This window comes from Gossypium arboreum, unplaced genomic scaffold (assembly GCF_025698485.1).
Source record: "Gossypium arboreum isolate Shixiya-1 unplaced genomic scaffold, ASM2569848v2 Contig00185, whole genome shotgun sequence".
Classification (NCBI taxonomy): domain Eukaryota; kingdom Viridiplantae; phylum Streptophyta; class Magnoliopsida; order Malvales; family Malvaceae; genus Gossypium; species Gossypium arboreum.
This window is the reverse complement of record NW_026440307.1, coordinates 100,718-115,977: the sequence shown is the minus strand read 5'-3', so window position 1 is coordinate 115,977 and position 15,260 is coordinate 100,718. Positions and strand designations below refer to the sequence as shown.

Genomic DNA, 15,260 nt, shown 5'->3' with positions numbered 1-15,260 from the left:
TTTTTTCAAACGGTGGTCCAAATTTTGTACAAAAGATTAAATTGTTAGAAAATATAGACATCACATATATAATAAGGGTAATTACATGTTACTATTTACTATCATGGTAGGTTAGCTTAAATTAAAAGTGCTGTAATTTGGTTAAAATTTTATTGGGCTTTAATTATTAAATAAAGTATGAGCCAAATATCTGTAGATACTTTAGTAGTTAAGTTCTAATCAATTTCTAATTAATGATGGGATAATCAGGAATTAGGGCTAATGTGCCAAAGTTATATATACTAGGGTTATGATCCCCAAATTACACACAAGATAACTTTTCTAATATCCTATCCTTAGGAAAGAGAGAGCAAATATTCTCTGAAAGTGTGCTAATTTGGAAGATCAAATCCCCAATATCCGTAAAAACCTTAAGAAATTCATGGATTCAAGTACGCTTCCGAATCTAGTTTTATTCTTGATTTATTCTTGATGATTTGACATTACAGATCCTACTATCACTTTTGACAATGTTCTGGTTCTCATACCTATCATTGATCAAGAAGTGAATCCAGAACCTCAATAAGACAATGTTGAACAATTCCCTATTCATGATGAGGTAATTGTTCTAGAAAAACAAACTCAACAACCTCAAGAACGAATGTCATTAAAAAAGGTCCACTAGAGAAAGGATTATAATGACTTTAGTGAAATATTTTGACCTTAAGCTGCATCAGATGAATATTAAGTTAACGGTTTCTCAATGGAAACATTGATCATACATTTATATTGTACAACTAGAAAACTTTGTGTCTAATGATGCAAAGATAATGATTTGCAAATTAAAAAACTTCATCTATGGGTTTAAGCATACTTTGTGACAGCCCTAAAGTGACCCTAGTCGGAAAGCGGTTCGGGACCGCTAAACCGAGTCACCAAATTATTTGGATGTGATATTTATGGTCTAAAATATGTGAATATGAATGTGCGAAAATTTTAAGCTTCGATTTAGTAAATTGCATGTGAATTTAGTCAAAAGGACTTGTGTGACACTTTTGAAATGTGATAGGCTAATCTACAAGGATCTAATAGTGCATGTAGTCAAAAGGGAGGACTTGCATGTCAATTTTTCCCCCCTAAAATGTAGTGGCCGGCCATGAGCATGGGTGGACAAAGTGTTATGGCTAAAAACATGTCATAAACATGTTGGGACAATGCATTATGTGAGGATAATAAAATAAAGAGCATGGGCAATGTGTGTGTTTGACCCCCTTTGCCGTGAGTGAGAGGAAAGGAAACAAAAAATGAAAAAATGTTCATTCTTGAACATCCTTGGCGAATGTTGGAGAAAGAAAGAAGAAGTATGCTTTGAGAATTTCAGCAAGATAGCAAGCTAAAATCCAAGTATGTGCATTGGGTCATAGAAAAATTGAATCAAAATTGGTTGATCTTTGTCCTCCATTGCAGTAGCCTAAAGGGAGGGAGAGGAAAGTTTGGTTGCTTTGATTTTGGCTTAGAAGATGGCTAGAATGAGGTATGTATTGAATGATTCTTGAAAATCTATGCATGCTTGAGATGATTAGTTCAAACTCTACTCATCCCATAGATGTGTTTTGGTTTTGGTTTGATAATGATGTTAATGATGGTGAGTTTCGGTCATGCATTAACTGAAATTGTAAGTATGATTTATGGTATAATTTGTGTGATGGAATGGTCTTGAGAGTTGGCTTGATTAAATGGGTAAAATGCTAAGTGTTTTAAAGATAATGATGGTTATAAGCTGTTTTATGATTTGATAATGGTGATTAAATCTTGTAGTTAAGTGTTTAGATATATATATATATATATATATATATATTTTAATAATGAATTTAGTTGTACTTGCTATGTGAGAAATGTGCAATGCTATAGGTATTTGATTATTAGATATGGTTATTTTAAGTTGATTTGTGATGGTATGATTGCATTGATGAAGTGGTGGGAAGAATTAGCTATTATGCTTGATACTAATGCCGAAAATGAGAATGTTGTACTTGAAAATGTAGGTGAACATGACAAGTGTATTCGGCTTAGGGCCTAGAGGATATGAAAAATTGGTATTCATTTTTGATTGTGTGTGTATGACCATGGATAATTGGCTACACAAATATTATGAATACATAATGTATGATAAGTTTATTAAGTTACAAAACATTATACATGATCGGCTAATGTAAATTATTTGAGTAAAGTATATCTTGATGGTACATTTCGCTAGTATAAAATGTATATGGATGTCGATGACTATGTTTAATTTGGGAAGTAAATTGTTTGATCTAGCTCAAGAGCCTAGAGGATCAAAGTTGGATAAGGGAAAGAAAGAGGTGATCGAATAGCCGTCAGAATCGTTCGCAACTTCCGAGGTAAGTTTTAAGCGATTAACCGTTGAGTAAATTCAATCATAATAGGACATAATGAGTTGATTTGATAAGATATGATGTGGCCATGATATGTCTTAAACCCAAATGGTAAGTTCACAAGTGTTTGGACTTGGAAATTTAAGAGCAAATTGTAATAAATTGCTTGGACAGCAGCAGTAATGTGATTTTAGAAAATCACTATAAATTTTTGGTGTGGAATTATAGGCTGAATAAAGTATGTAATCAAAGCTTAGTTGGTCTAGTTTCTTATAAAGGAGACCGTGGAAGCAAAGAAATTTCCTATAAAGAGATATTTAAAGTTGTGCGGGACAGTGTCGGAATGACTCCGAAATCCCCTGTTCGGTTTTAAGAAAACCACTATAATTTATACAAAAATGGTTACAAGATAAAATTGATATGCTTAGACTCCTCAATGAGTCTAGTTTCAAATGAAATCAAATAGAACACATTTCGAATTCTGTACGATGAGAATTTTGATTCGTAGTGAAGACTGGTCAGGATGGTCAAACAGTGAAACAGGGGAAATTTTAAGAAAAATCTGGTATTGATTGGCCACACCTAAAATTCTGAAAATTTTATGGATGAAAGATACATGAGTCTACATTCGGGGAAAATTAACGGCAATTGATTTTGAGTTTTGTAGCTCCAGTTATAAACAATTTAGTGACTGTTGCTCAGGAAAACTGCTTGTAGTGAATAGGTGATTTTGTTGTAAACTTTGATGAAACTATTTGAATTGCTTATGAGCTATTGCTGAAATTGATGTACAAGAAAAATATGAAATATGTATGAAGTGTATATATGTGATAAGGCCTAATGGCTGATGTGATGAATGTGAAATATATGTGTGATGTGTATATGTGGTAAAGCCAAAGGGCTAATGTGAAACATATATAAGATATGTATATGTGGTAAAGCCGAATGGCTAATGTGAAATATATGTGTGATGTGTATATGTGGTAAAGCCGAAGGGCTAATGTGAAACATATATAAGATATGTATATGTGGTAAAGCCGAATGGCTAATGTGAAATATATGAGTGATATGTATATGTGGTAAAGCCGAATGGCTAATGTGAAATATATGTGTGATATGTATATGTGGTAAAGCCGAATGGCTAATGTGAATGTTGTAACATGTGATTAAATGTACATGAAACTTGGAAATATGTTCCGGGTGAGACCCGATGACTACGTGTGGAGATTATGTCCGGGTAAGACCCGATGACTACGTGTGGAGATTATGTCCGAGCAAGACTTCGTAATAAGAATTGCTTATAAATATACGCAATGCGAAAGGTTAAACAGGTATGTACTCCAAGTTTATATATAATGCACACGAGAGCAATCTATGGGACTATTCCTATGATTATGTGACATCGGTTTAGTGTGAGAGGTTATGTGAAATCATATGATATATCTATGTCACATGAGCTCACTTTTATGTGAGAGTTTATCTGCCTATTGTATATGATGAGATGTGCATATTCGGAAAAAGGGGATAGTATGCCCGAAAGAAGAGTGAAATAAAAATACGAACAACTATGTTATAATTTGGTTGTTATTTGTTGACACTGCTTAAAACTTACTAAGCATTGTAATGCTTACCCAGTTTACTTTGTTTCCTCTGTTTTATAGATCTCATTGGAAGCTACAGGCTCGGGGATCGTCAGCAACTAGTCACACTATCACTACCCACTGTTTGGTACTGCTACATTTTGGAAAATCTTATGGCATGTATAGAATAGACTAGTAGCGGGAGGATATTTTGGTTAATGTATATAAGCCATGCGAAAATGGCTTTAAGTATACTTTGATCATAGCATTGTAATCATTTTGTATGTCGTCCATCGAGAGGTATGGAAATGTTGGTAACGGTTAGTCATGGGAATGGTTATTCATGATCACTTTTGGTATATGTATGACAAACTCTAGTTGATCCATGGAGGATCATGAAATAGGTAAAGTTTACCTAAAAAAATAAATGCTGGCAGCAGCAGTGATGTGGATGTGAAAAATCTTTAAAAATAGTAGGAATGGAATTAAATAGAGAATAAATTATGTAATCTAACCTTGATGAATCTATTTTCATAGGAAAGTAACGAAACATTCATATGAACATTATATTATGAGATGTTAAAGTTTTCGTGAGACAGGGCCAGAACGGTTTCTGGATCCCCTGATCTGACTTTGGAAATTCATTGTAAATTAACCAGAGATAATTAGGAGTCATTCCATATATGTATAGATTCCTCTTTGAGTCTAGTTTCTATAGAAACAAACGGCATCAGTATTGAATCCCTGTGCAGGGAGATATCCGATTCGTAATGCATGAAGGTCAGTGTAGTCAAACCCTGGAATAGGGGGGACTTTAACTAATAAACTGTACTAATTGGCCCTACCAAAAATTCTATAAAAAAATATGTAGATGGACATATGAGTCTAGTTTCAGGGAAAAATTACGAAACTGATTTTCGAGTTTTGAAACTCAAGATATGATTTTTAAGGCGACAGTGATGCAGTAACCAGCTTGTCTGGAAAATTTTTTTATTGGACTGTGAGAGTAAATGAATTAGTCGGTTAGCACCTCGTGTTCGACTCCGGTAACGGTCTCGGGTACGGGCTGTTACATACTTCTCATCAATAGTATTACAAATTTTACCAAATGATTATCTCATTCGGTTTAGAGATGAATTTTTTCAATAATTGTATATATTATAAGTTTAGTGGGAGTAAGGTTCTATATTTGGTTTATATGTTAATGACATAATGCTTGTCAATAATAAGTCTAGTCTCAATCAATACCTTAAGAATGATTTTGAGATTACAAAAATGCATAAGATTTTTTACATTTTAGCAATGGGAAGCCTAATATATGTTAAGGTTTGTATATATTGGAATATTGTGTACACTATTGGATGTTAGGCAGATATTTTAAACAAACCTGGTTTGGACCATTGGATAACATCCAAGAGGGCTTTAAGGTATTTTCAGAGAGAAAAAGATTACATGATTACATATTGGAGGTCTAATCAGTTAGAGATCATCAGGCATACAGACTCCGATTTTGATAGAATATGGATACAAGAATTTGTCACTAAGGTGCAAATCGTGAAAACAAATTGAAGTCTTTTGTTCTAAGAGCAACAGGAGCACATCAAAGTCAAAACACATAGACTTTAAGTTCCTGGTTGTTAAAGTAAAAGTTCAGAGTGGTTAGGTGCCTATAAAGCATATTAGGGGAAGCTCCATGATTGTAGATCCGCTTACTAAGGGACTACACCTAAGGTTTTATAAGAGCACAATGCTCATATGGGTGTAATGTCATTTAAGGATATTTGGTTTTAGTGGGAGTTTGTACTTTTAAATGCTTTTTTTGTTATATACACATTTTTAGTTATTTCAGTTTATGGGTATTAAGTTTATTTTTTGCAAAAATAAAGTATTTGGTTTATTCACACTCAGATTTTTGTAAGGTTTGATCTCACTAAAGTTTAAGAAGGACCAGTTGGAAATAGACATGTTTAGATCATACTGCATGTAATTTCCATGCTACACATCCATACTTGATCTATGTCATTTGGTTGTGTTAATATACGTGATTAAGGATGGATTTAGTTATGATATATGTAACGAAAGTCGCATTGGTTATAATTAATGGACAATATTGTTCAGAATACCTTTTGAATATGATAGTAAAATTTTTAAACTCATAAGGTTATATAATGACATGTTATTATAGAGTAATTAGTATATATATGTGGTCTAAGTGGGAGATTGTTGAAAAATATAGACATTACATATATAAGAAGGGTAATTACATGTTATTATTTACTATCATGATAGGTTAGCCCAAATTAAAAGTGCTCTAATTTGGTTAAAGTTTTATTGGGCTTTAATTATTAAATAAAGTATGAGTCAAATATGTGTAGATACTTTACTAATTAAGTTCTAATCAATTTCTAATTAATGATTGGCTGATTAGGAATTAGGGCTACTGTGTCAAAGTTATATATATTAGGGTTATGGTCCCAAATTGCACACAAGATAACTTTTCTAATATCCTATCCTTAGGAAAGATAGAGTAAATATTCTCTGAAAGTGTGCTAATTTGGAAGATCAAGGAAAAACTTTAAGAAATTCATTGATTCAAATACGCTTCAACATCTAGTTTTATTCTTGATGATTTGACATGATAGATCCTGGCTTATAGTTCTAACTTTATATTAGATATTATTTAAAATTCTAACATGAATAAGCATTTAAAACAGTGTTGGAATTCATTTCATGATTCATAAAACATAATTCAGTTTCACTTTCATATAAGAGTGTTTTTATAATACCCAAAAATTAGTTCGAAAGTTCGGTTGAATCTGGAGCATCACTATGGTTGCTGGAGCATCACTGTGGTCGCCAGAGCGATCCACTCAATCAATTGTTCATTTAATCATATTAAAACATAAAATTAAACAAAAACATAATGAATCATTTAACAAATCTCAATTAAATAACCAAACAGTACAAATTAAAAAGTCTAAGAAACCAAAATTGACCAAAAAAACAAACACTAAGTACATGCCAAGGCTAAAAATTAAGCAGAAACATATTTAGGAAAAATGGATTGTGGAGATTCTTTGGCAATGCTACTCGATCATAAACTCAAGAACAATCTTTTACCTATGCACGAAATCAAAAACTCGAGCTCTAAACTTTTTACATCTCAATAATGATCTAATACATTTTAAACTACAAATGCATATAACTAAAATAAAAGCATTCAATAGAAAGTCACATTCAATAGAAATTTTAGGAGTGAAACATATATATATATATATATATATGTATGTATATATATTTATGCAATAATTTTAGGAGTGAAAGTCACATACAATAAAAATTTTCAAAGATACTTTGCAATCAATAATCAATTATAAATAACATCTAAAATAAAACAAAAACATTATCAAGAGAGTCAATAAATAGCTTTTTGATTCAGTGTTCAAATTCATTTAGTAAATTTGTTCATTTAACACAAGATGGAAAGACATTCAAACACACGAGTGTTCAACCGAATATCAAGTGATCAATGAAAACGACACAAGCACTAACAATGACAATACTCCATTGCGCGATAAACACAACTTAATCAATAACCAACCATTACACCAAATACGCAAATTGCAACAATGACAATACTCCAGAACGCTCAAGGTAGTCTATACAATGATCAATAAATAATGATAGAAACCCTATACTCTCGACATGCTGACTATATCTAAGAATTTCCAACAAATTTTACTGAGCATTTAATTAGTTACTAAAGTAGTAAATTTAGAAATGACTTTTGAAAATTATTCAATTAATAAAATAGCAATTTAACAATAACAATCACCATTAAAAATAATTTAATAAAAACATAAAATATTGATATAAAAATCAAATGTAACTTTAGTGGAATGATAAAGTTAAAATTATAAAATTTACGATGATTTAGATTTAAATTTAATTGTTCTTATTATGTGTTTCTATTTTCTAAATTTATATAATAATAAAAATAATAAACGCTCTCAAAATAATATTTCTTACTTCATAGAAGAAAGAAGTTTTTGGTAATTTTTAATTGAGTTGGAATTCAGTTGAGAAGTGATACCAACTTAGCCCTTTAATATATAGTATAGATACATTCTATTAAAAAAATTAATATTTATTTTGTCCCTTGTATTAGAGTGAAACTCTCATTCTTTTTTTTTTTTTTTCACTAGCACATTGACCATTGCCATTAAAAAAAACCTCATTTGTTCATCCTTTGACTTATAGTGAAATTCTCACTTTGGTTTCTACAATAGTGAATTCTTATTTTAATCTTTGACTATAGTAAAATTCTCGATAACAACTTCATCTTTCTCGATTACTGGTACAGACAAAAGGTGCTACTACAATATTTTTGTATAAAATCTCTAACTTTGTTTAAGTAAATAACGAATAAAATATTTTTATAAAAATTATAGAAAATAGATAAAATTAATCTAAAATACTAAAATCTTGTTCAAAGTAAACCAAACTATATGCTTGCATGTAACCAACATAAATATTAAGACATCTTTCACTAAATGCTTACCATGGTATTCAAAATAAATTTTGGCATCGCATCCACTACAAATTTATAGTAATATGAAACAAACATATATGCATCCCTAAGTTTTTCTAGTACTTGCCACTAGGAGTAGAAATACAAATACTGTTGTTTCATACTTTCTGATGATTGCAATGGTGTATGATGGCGATCCAATGGATGAATCGAGCTCCAATTCAGAAAATATATGCTCAAAGACAACAAAGCGTTAAACATAATGCTTAGTAAGAAAATATGAAAATTGTTAATATACTTACTTTTCAAATTGAGGTCTGGATCTTGTTCAAAAGATTAAATAAACATTTAAAATAGTGTTGGCATTCATTTCATGATTCATAAAACATGAGTTTCAGTTTCATAATGACCATATCTATATATATATAACAACATTTTTGTAATACTCAAAAATCGGTCTGAAAATTCGGTCGGATCTGGAGCGTTTGTTGAAACATTTTCAATTATTTATAGTATCACAATAACTATAAATGAATAGGTGTAATTAATCAAAAGATAAATCTTTTGGTCGTTGGTCAAAAGTTATATAATTTGATTTTGAAAAGAATTATAACTATTCAAAGAATATTACTTGAATAGTTATAAAATTAAATGAATAATTATTATTTTATTTATTCATAAAGACACCTATTGAAAGATGTCTCTATGAAGAGACATGAAAATTCCTATAAATAAGAATGAAATTTCATTTGGAAATCATACCAACAAATTCTAAAATTCTTTCTTTCCTTCCTCCATTTCCTAATATTATTAGATTATTATATAAAGTATTACTACAGAAATCCTTTGTAGAAATTGAGTTTCTTGTTATAAATTACTCAAGTACAAAATACAAATAGTTATTGACTTCATTGTATCCTCGAGATTAATTTGCTTGAACTCTTTTGCACACTGAAGATAGGTGGGGGTGAATATAACCTTAAAGGTAGTGGCTTGATACACGCCTTGGAGCCTTATCTTATTTCTTCTTTTTCTGTTCGAGTTTTGTCATGTATTCGAGATTTTTCTCACTGCAGATTTTGTACTAACAATTTTAAGATTATAATTCATGACAACTATCACAACACATGAAAGTCGAACATTAAGGGAGTTGGCTTCCAACTTTGTTAAACTTGATCGGTTTGATGGTGGCAATTTCCTACGATGACATAGAAAGATACACTTCTTATTATCAACTTTGAAGATTTCCTATGTTTTGGATACTCTAAGACCTGAAGAGAATGAAAATGAATTTGTTGCTGCAACCCGAGAAGGGCAAAAATGGGGCAATGCTAATTACATGTGCATGGGTCACATATTGAATGGTTTATCCAATGGTTTGTTCAACACCTACCAAAACGAGGTCATTGCTAAAGAATTATGGGACAAATTGGAGACAAGATACTTGACTGAAGATGCTACAAGTAAGAAATTTCTTGTCAGTCATTTTAATAATTATCAAATGGTTGATGGTCGTTCTATTATGGATGTAACAGCCCGATTTTGGGCCTAGTCGGAACAGTGGTTTCGGGACCACTATTCCGAGGCCAGAGAAAATTATTTTAGTATTATTTTATGTGTTATAATATAATTTTATAAGTGCATGTAAATTTTGGTAAGTTAATTTTAGCGATTTCTAGTCTAATTTCGAAAAAAGACTAAATCGCGTAAAAGGTAAAAGTTGTATTTTAGTGCCTAAAGGTGTTAATAGACTAGAGAACTAAAATTGAAGGCCTTTAAAGGGCAATTGTACCCTTTTTAAGTGTGTGGCCGGCCAAGGGGAGACAAAAATTTTAAAAAATAGCCAAAATTTATGGGATATTAGGTGACTTTTGACCAAATAGGTAATAAAACAAAAATAGGATGATATCATCCCTTTTTCATCTTCTCTCCACCGATTTTTCCAGCCAAGAAATGGGTTTTGAAAGCTTCATATTTTCAGCAACTTTGAGGCTTAGCAAGTAAGTGATTTTAATGTCTTTCTTGAAGATTTTTACATTTTTGTAACCCCTAAATCATGAGCTTTCATAAGAGGGGACTATTGTGCAAAATGATGAGAGAGTCTAGGGTTTTGCCATGAGAGTAAATTTGTTGTTTGTTGTGTTTTTATGGAAGATTATGAGTTCTAGTTGTCTAATAAACAACTTTTGTGAAAGAAATTGCATGAAAACACCTTAAAAAGGGCTATATTACTAAGTTGTAAAATGAGTTGTAAATGTGTGAAATAGTTGAAATTATGAGTTGCTATAGTTATGAAAATGGTTCATCTAGACTCAAGGAGTAAAGAAATGTGATAAAATTTATTTTACGAGCCTAGGGGTAATTTGGTAATTTTGGTAAAATATAGGGGCAAAATTATAAAAATAGCCCAAGTGTGTCAATGGACTAATTTGATCAGTACATTGTTTTAATAAGTTGAATGTGATCTTTTAGATGATGAAAATCGGGATTTGGACCTAGAACGGAAAGAAATCGATTTAGGGATAATTACGTCTTTTTTTTACCTTTGTGGTATTGAGGTAAGTTCGTATGTAAACAATACCATGTTATACATGTATTTAAATGTTATCATTACATGAATTGTACAAATATTAATGTGTATGTGATTAATAGAAATATGATAAGACAAAGCCTTAATAGACGAGGAAAAATCCCGTTTGAACATTTGGAATAGAATAGTATACGAGTGACATGTCACTAGGAATTATGAGTCTAGATGACTAGCTCGAGAGTGAGCATTGAAATGTCATGAGATATGAGGTAGCTTTAGCTACAATTGAGGCACTTATGTGCAAAGGCTTTTCCGAGTATCCAATTAGTATTCCAAGTGTTCAACGGGTAATCCAAGGAAAGAGTTGATGATGGTTCCAATGAGGTAAGTCATTGGTGAGTATGCACTTGAGTTATGTTACGAGTTGTGCAAGTATGTATACTAAGCCTATGAGAATGCCTTGATATGTGATGATCTATGATGCATAATATGTGTTCTTACCATGATGGATGAAATGATGTTGTATTAATTTTTTGAACAATGATCATGAATAACTTAGCCTTGACAGATTTGAGTTACTGCAGTAGTGTAAATTTGAAAATACACTAAAAATAGTGGAAAATGAGTTTGAGGCAGAATAAAATATGGGATTAAATCTTAATGAGTCTATTTTCACATGAAAGAAACAGGGGAAGAAAAAGAATTCTATATTGTGTGATATTTGAATTCTTGTAAAATAGGGTCTGAATGAATTCGAGATCCCCTGTTCTGATTTTATAAATTCACCATAAATTGTAAAAAAATTATTAAGAGTCATACCTTACATGCATGGATTCCTTATTGAGTCTATTTTTACGGGAAACAAACGGCATGGTCATTGGAATTCTGTACAGGGATAAATTCAGTTCGTAGTGTATAGGGGTCAGAGTAGTCATACCCTGAAACATGGAATATTTTAACTAATAAACTGTACTAAATGGCTTGACCAAAAAATTTTGAAAATTTTATGGAAGAAATATAAATGAGTCTAATTTCATGGAAAATTTATGGAACTTAATTCGGAGTTTCGTAGCTCCAGATATAAATAATTTAGTGACTATTGTGCAAGAAGACAGCTTGTCGTAAACTTAAGAATATGTTGTAAACATTGATAAAACTGTTTGAGTTGCTTATAAGATATTGATTAGAACCATATGTGAATTTTGAATTGTGATGTTAGGAAATGATATATAAGTGGTTTTGATATGATGAAATTGATGTACAAGATATGTATACGTGGTGAGGCCGAAATGGCTAATATTAAATGTGTGCAAGTTATCTAAAGGGCCTTTATGAAAATGTGTGCTATCTTATTTGTATAGTGAGGCCGAATGGTTACTTAGAAATGTAATATGGCTGAGTGGTTATTTAAATGAAAGCAAAGTATATGATGTATTAGCAAGTAATGATAAAAGCATTATCTTATATATGTGCTTGTGTATGTGGTGTAGCCGAATGGGCAAGTGTGAAATGTACATATGTTTATGTGTATATAATGTGGCCGAATGACCAATTATCAAATGTGGGTATTATTAGATATTTGATGAGGCCAAAGTTAGTAAAAAAGTATATAAAATAAATTGTGCTGAGATTGTATCCGGGTTTAAAGTCTCGTAGGCTTTGTGCTGGTGTTATGTTCGGGTTTTATACCTCGCAGGCCAAATGCTAGTGAATTCGATAAAGCATATGACTACGAGATCCTATGCTAAGATGATAAATTGAACTCGTATTACACATTAAGTGATTCGTATGTGATATATATATTATTTATGTGAGATTAATCGACAAGAATATATATTATTTATGTGAGATTGATCGGCGAGAATAAAGAATGTGTAATGAGAAGCATATGAAAAGATGTGGTAAATTCATATGTATATTTGTATATGTGTGCATTCAGTTATTATGCAAAGTTACAAGATAGTTTTCGATATGCCATTTAACTATGAATGTTGAAAGTAAGTGTGGGTAAGAAATGATACACTAGTGAAATTTGAAAGAATTAAAGTTAATCCTAAGCTTGTAAATACTATGTTTATATGAGTTTGAGTATAAACGGAGTAAAATGATATGTGTTTGTGCATAATCGGCCAAATAGTATTGTACTCGAAAGTGTTATGTGATTTGAACATTTGGTTTGTTTTAAGTTCAACTGTTTAAATTGCTTAAGACTTACTAAGCTTATGAAAGCTTACTTTGAATGTTATGTTTCTCTGTTTATTTTTGTAGATCGTTGACTCTTACTATTAGCACGGGGATCGTCAGCACTTCGTCACACTATCTACTATTGTGGTTATCATGTGTTTTGGACTTAGCTTATGGCATGTATAGGTTAGACTATAAGTAGAATGATATTTTGACTATTGTATATAAGCCATGCGAATATGGCATCTTATAGAAGTTTACTTTTATAAGTTTTAAATTCGATCTTTGTTTGTATCTATTAGTTATATATATAAATGATCTTTTATTTAAGAAAAGGCTCAAAATTTTACTGTTCTGATCCGATTCCTAATTTCTGGTAACGTCTCGTCCTATTCCGGCTACGGCTACGGGATAGGGGTGTTACAATGGAACAATTCCATGATATTGAAAAAATCTTGAATCAATTTAAGTAATATGTTATGAAAATGGATGAAATTATTGTTGTATCATCCATAATAGACAAACTTCCTCCATCTTGGAAAGACTTTAAAAGAAGTGTAAAACATAAGAAAGAGAAAATATCTCTTGAGGCTTTAGCAAACCATCTTCGTACTGAAGAACGATATTGAAAGCAAGATTAGAACCAAAATTCTAAAAAAGCCAAAGTGCATGTTATGGAGGAAGTATAGACTACTAAACCATTCAAGAGAAAGTTCAAACAGACTGATAGAGCACTTAAGTTCAAAAAGAAACAAAAGGGCTCATGCTATCATTATGGTAAGCCGAGACATTTCAAGAATGAATGTCGATTTTTAAAGAAGAGATCATCTTCTAAGCCTGATAATAATGAAAAGTTCGTTGCAATGATATCTAAAATTAATATGGCACACGATGATAATGCATAGAGATTGACACTAGAGCAACCAAACATGTGTGCAAAGACAAAAGCATGTTCAAAAAGTTCACACAATGTGAAAATGACAATGTCTTATACATAGGAAATTCTTCCACCATAACAATCAAAGGTAAAGGATCTATTGAACTAAAATTCATTTCTGGAAAGGTTTTAACCTTAAAAGATGTACTTTATGTACCATAAGTTAGGGAGAATTTAGTGTCTAGAAGTCTGTTGAATAAGTTTGGTTTCAAACTTGTTTTTGAGACAGATAAGTTTATTTTGTCTAAGGGAGGAATTTTTGTAGGGAAAGGATATATGTATGAGAGCATGTTCAAACTCAATATTATTAATAAGAACAAAAATATTATTTTTGCTTATTGGTTGAATCTTCTTATTTATGGCATTATAGATTAGGTCACTTGAATTATAGAAAATTGAATGACATGCATAAGTTAGATTTAATTCCTGTTTTTAATAAATAATTTTGAAAAATGCAATACATATATGTTGACTAAAATTACAAGAAACCCTTTCCCTAAGATTAAAAGGAAAACAAAATTGCTTGACTTGATACATAGTGATTTATGTGATATGCAGAATACTCCTACATTAGGTGGAAAGAAATATTTTGTTACTTTTATTGATGATTGTTCCAGATATTATTTTGTATATTTATTGCGTTAAAAAAATGAAGCGTTTGATAAATTTAAAGTTTATAAATCCAAAGTTGGACTTTAGTGTGAATAATTTATCAAGTGCTTCAGATTGGATAGAGGTGGATAATACTAAAATCCAAGTTATTTTGAATCCACTAGAATTGTCCATCAAGTTTCATCCCCTTACACACCAGAACAAAACAGTGTAGCTGAAAGGGAAAATATAGTCTTGACTGAAATGGTAAATTCAATGTTATCATATTCAGGTCTTGGACAAGGTTTTTGGGAAGAAGTTGTTCTAATAGCTTGTCATATATTGAATAGAGTTCCTAATAACGAAGCTAAAATAACCCTTATGAACAATAGAAGAAAAGGAAACCAAAACTTAATTATTTGATGGTTTGGGGCTATAGAGCTATTGTCAAAGTTCCAACACCTACACATAAAAAGTTAGGTGAAAGAGGAATTGAATGCATATTTATAGGATATGCACATAATAGCAAGGC

General features: G+C 31.2%; 1 long non-coding RNA gene across 1 annotated transcript; it reads left to right on the top strand.

Annotated features, from left to right (window-relative positions):
• The first annotated feature begins 10,374 nt into the window (after positions 1-10,374).
• Positions 10,375-13,535, top strand: LOC128288276 (uncharacterized). Its single transcript, XR_008278708.1, has 2 exons — positions 10,375-10,486; positions 13,285-13,535. It is a non-coding gene; the product is annotated as an uncharacterized LOC128288276 (long non-coding RNA).
• The last annotated feature ends 1,725 nt before the right edge of the window (positions 13,536-15,260 follow it).